Source organism: Myotis davidii, unplaced genomic scaffold (assembly GCF_000327345.1).
Source record: "Myotis davidii unplaced genomic scaffold, ASM32734v1 scaffold96, whole genome shotgun sequence".
Lineage (NCBI taxonomy): Eukaryota > Metazoa > Chordata > Mammalia > Chiroptera > Vespertilionidae > Myotis > Myotis davidii.
Window position 1 is genome coordinate 6,410,311 of NW_006289416.1, and position 4,833 is coordinate 6,415,143.

The following is a 4,833-nucleotide window of genomic DNA, read 5'->3' on the forward strand; positions in this document are numbered from 1 at the left end:
CTTTCATTCTAGACCAGTGGTTCTCAACCTTCCTAGTTGTGGTGACCCCCAACCATAAAATTATTTTCGTTGCTACTTCATAACTGTAATTTTGCTACTGTTATGAATGTAAATATCTGATATGCAGGATGTATTTAGGCGACCCCTGTGAAAGGGTCGTTCAACCCCAAAGGGGTCGCGACCCACAGGTTGAGAACCACTGCACTAGAATATAAACTTAATTCCATGGTGTTATAATTAAATAAATTGAAAGCTTGATGAGAAATGGAATATTTACATGGTTTCCAAGCACCTACTCACAAAATACTTAATAATCAAGAAAAAAGAGTAATTCACAGAAGTCTGGCAAACAAGCCCAAATTAAGAGATATTGTAAAAAACAACTAACCTATAATATTCAAAAGTGTCTAGATCATACAAGATAACACTATTCATAGTAGCCAAAATGTGGAAACAATTCACATGTCCATCAGATAGCCAATGGATAAACAAATGTGGTATATCCATACAGCAGAATACTATTTGGCAATGTAAAGCACTAGGTACTAATACATGCTATAACACACATGAATCTTAAAAGCATAATACTAAGTGAAAGAGGATGGATACGAAGTCCTCATATTGTCTGATTCCACTTATAGGAAACATCAAAAAAACACAAATCTACAGAGATGAAGGGTAGCTTAGTGGTTGGCCAGGGTGGGAAGAGGTACTTACTGCAAACAGATAGGTTTGTGGTGGGTGGATGCTGGAAATGTTCTAATATTAAATTGTGGTGATGGTTGTACAACTCTGTGAATGTATTTAAAAAAACAATGAATTATACACTTAAAAAAATCATAGAAGGAAAAACTAAGGAACTGTTACAGATCAAAAGAAACAAGATAACTAAATATACTGTGCAATTCTATCTAGGTTCTTTTACTATAAATATTATTGGAACTGGCAAAACTTCAATGGTGATAATGTATTGATTTCCTGATTTGATGCTTGTGTTCCGGATACGTAGGAGAATGTTCTTATTTGTAGCTAACAGACAAAATTTGGGGTAATGTGGCATCTTGTTTGGCAACCTACTTTCAAATGAAGGGGGGCAATATTAAAGATTGATAATATCCTCTAGTAGTGAAGATAAGTAGAAAAAGTCTAAGTTCTACATGTTTAGAGAGCAATTTGGCAGTATCTCCCAAGATTTTAAATGACAATTTCTACGAGTCAGCAATTCCACCATGCACCCCTCCTAGGAATCCCCAGAGGAACAAGTTTATACATCTCTCATTGCATTCATCTCACTATGTGGTAATTATCTATTTATATATCTATTTTCCCTATTAGACTAAGCTTCAGGGCAGGAATCATGTTTTATTTGCATGGCTGGGCCTTTCACAGAGCATAATACATAGCAAATGTTTATAATAAATTAACAAAAAGGGTAATATAAAATGTTAAGAGTCATGAGACATGTGGAAAGGGCTATGGAGGTTCAAAATGGAATGGCTATGGAAGGTTGCAGAGGTGGAGCCCAAGATGTTCCAGGTGAACATATCAGCATCAAAAATGATTGAGGTAGCCGAAACCGGTTTGGCTCAGTGGATAGTGCGTCGGCCTGCGGACTGAAAGGTCCCAGGTTCGATTCCGGTCGAGGGCATGTGCCTGGGTTGCGGGCACATCCCCGGTGGGAGATGTGCAGGAGGCAGCTGATCGATGTATCTCTCTCATCGATGTTTCTAACTCTCTATCTCTCTCCCTTCCTCTCTGTAAAGAATCAATAAAAAAAATATAAAAAAAAAATGATTGAGGTAAAGGAGGAAAAGTCTGAATATATTTGGCAAAAGGTAATTAAGCCAATGCTGATCAATGTCTCTCTCATCATTGATGTCTCTCTCTCTCTCTCTCTCTCAGAAATCAATAAAAACATACTTAAAAAAAAGTAAATATACTGAATTGGGTTTCAGCCTTCAACAGCATTATCTAACAGAGGAGCTGTCAAGAAACTCATGATGGCTTTCTTTAAAAAGTATGTACAAGATGACTTTCCAGCCCAGACTGTCTTCTTTAGCCAGAGCAAGGCTCAACAAAAATTTCTATCAGATGCTTTCTACTCAATCAGATTTTCTTTCATTTACTTCTTAAAGTTCCACTGTCCTCTGTATGCTAAGGAAGTTAAGTTTGTTGCTTGCAAATAAGTCTGGCCTTATCTAGCAAGCACTAATCTTATTACAGGGCTCTGAGAAGCATGGAGAAGAGGGATTGGTGGACTTGCCTGAGCAGCAGTTTTGGGACAGGCTGATTTCATAGGCTGGTTCCTGGGGTCCATTGAAGAATGGCTGACTCAGGAAGACGATACTGAAATGAAGTTGTGATTGAGCAAGTTTTAAACAGATTCTATAGTAACCCATTCAAGGCTTAGGAATAAGGCCAAGGAATTGTCAGTCTTCTGTTTTAAATTTGGAGACTAGTCCCAGCCAGTGTGGCCCAGTGGTTGAGCATCAACCTATGAACCAAGAGGTCATGGTTTGATTCCTGGTCAGGGCACATGCCCGGGTTTTGGGCTCAATCCCCAATAGGGGGCATGCAGGAACAGCTGATTAATGATTCTTTCTCATCATTGATGTTTCTACCTCTCTCTCCCTTCCTCTCTGAAATCAATAAACGGATATATATATTCACAGAGGTTCATCTACTGTTAATGTTTTAAAAAATATAAATAGGAAATTTTTAAAATATATATTTTTATTTCAAAGAGGAAAGGAGAGGGAGAGAAAAATCAATGATGAGAATCATTGATTGGCTGCCCCCTGCACATTCCCCACTGGGGATTGGGGCAACCTGGGTATGTGCCGACCACACCAGCTTAAGACCTAATAGAAAGTGCTCCCATTCCCTCATCATTGTTATTGTGGTTTCCCCCAAAATAAGCATTAAAAAAAACTTTCCCTTTTTAGCAGTTTGCTAGCTGTTTAAGGATAACAAAAAAACATAGGTAAATTATAAAAGTTTCATAACCTTTCAAGAGCCCTGGTCTACTGCTGCCAATCACTTTGGGGAAAAGAAGCTGAGTTTTACCATAATTTTCATTCCAAAATACTATACATTTTATCCATTCCTAGATGCAAGATTCCATACAAAATGCCTAGTGGATTAACCAGGAAAGAAACTGTTTTCATATTTATAGATCCTCTAATAATGCTGTTCTCTATATATTCTTAGTACTGTTAAATCTGTACATCTGTAAAAAAAAAAAGTGTATTAGGAAACCACAGGCTAATGCAGCTGCACTAATCTATCTATTTCAGCTCATACTAAATTAATTTTAATTTCACAGTGTGGTAGACATGGACCTACCAAAAAGTCCACTGATATGTACCAGAAACTGTTATTTCCCAAAAAGGCACTTAAAGGGTTTTCCTTTGTTGTTTAGTATCATGACCATTTAAAAATACGTCATTAGGTAAAAAAAAAATACACTCTAAAACATAAAGTCAATCAGATAATAAATACCTTTTCAGCGACAGAACTTTCGTTTGAGTTCCTGTGAAATCTAACTTCTAAAAGAATTTCACTTGAGAGGCAACACAGCACAAAGATCTCACCAGCAAAGATTCTGGGGCCATTCTGCTCCAGTTCCCATCAACTCCACAGTTTACTAGTTGTGCAATCTTTCCCAAATTAATCCCTGGGCTTCAGCTGCCTACCTGTGAAACAGGGAAAGTACAACCTACCCCATGAAGTAGTTGTGAGGATGAGTTAACACAAGAAAAGCACTTAGAATATCCCCATTGAGTCTGCTGTGAATCTAATTCTAAAAATTGAAATGAAATGTCGCAAGCATTGGAATAAGGGGCTTAAAAAAAAAAAAGCCCAAAAACATATGCCTTAGCCGGTTTGGCTCAGAGGATGGAGTGTAGGCCCGCAGCCTGAAGCATCTGTGATTGGTTCCAGCCGAGGGCAAGAACCTCCGCTGGGGGCTTGATCCGGCCCCAGCCAGGGCAGCAACCAACTGATGTGTCTCTCTCACACCGATGTTTCTCCCACTCTCCCCCTCCTTCCCACGCTCCCTAAAATCAATGGAAAAATATCCTCGGTGAGGATTAACAAAACCAAGGACAAGGCTCCACAAGGTCCCTGCTCCAAACGAAGTAAAGTTTGTTCACTATTTGGCTGACTCTCCAGGAGCAGCTCTAAGTCGATGCGTTACTTGACTCCAACCGGAGATGAACACGCACTTCCTACGGCCCTGCTTTCAGGTGAGCCGCTCTCTCCCACAAGCGCTCTCCACACCGACGCCGACCTAGACTCCAAGCCCTCCTTTTTGATAAAACCTGCACACCTTCGCATCAAGCGAGTTTTAACAGCATTCGGGCAAGTCTCTCAATCAAATGCAAAAAAAGTAGTTAAAATATGTAATAATTTCCCATTATGCAACTGGGCACGATTCGAACTGGCAGTTAAAATCTCGGATATTCCCCAAGCCAAATGTTAGCAGAAATTTTGCAAACGGTCTACGTCAACGCAGACGGCACCGGCACAGGAAAAGTTAAAATTTTAATGTTATCACCTGCATATAAACCATCAATATTCACACCAAACGCTCAAGAGTGAAGGAACAGGGATTCGCCGTCGGCTGTTGTTCACACAGTCCTTTTCTTCTGGGTGGAAATACCAGGGGGCAGACTAAGGAGTGACCGCATCTTCATGGCCCACTTTTCGCGGTCACTCAGGGCTGGTCCCGGGACAGCCAGAGGAGGACTGCGCGGGGTGCGCTCTGCAGGGCCGCCCTACCACCCCAACAACCCCGGGCCGTCCCCCTCTCCCTTCTCCGTCCCCCACGCC

The 4,833-nt window shown here is 40.5% G+C and overlaps 2 protein-coding genes across 2 annotated transcripts in view; both read right to left on the reverse strand.

Annotated features, from left to right (window-relative positions):
• The window catches only part of ADNP2 (ADNP homeobox 2), a 23,160-nt gene extending 20,674 nt beyond the window's left edge, over positions 1–2,486 (reverse strand). The window contains 1 exon segment of the mRNA XM_015562726.1: positions 2,264–2,486. The gene's annotated coding sequence lies outside the window, so the exon portion shown is untranslated.
• HSBP1L1 (heat shock factor binding protein 1-like 1) overlaps positions 585–4,833 on the reverse strand; it is a 77,664-nt gene continuing 73,415 nt past the window's right edge. Inside the window, exon 5 of the mRNA XM_015562731.1 lies at positions 585–663. The gene's annotated coding sequence lies outside the window, so the exon portion shown is untranslated. The remainder of the gene's footprint in view (positions 664–4,833) is intronic.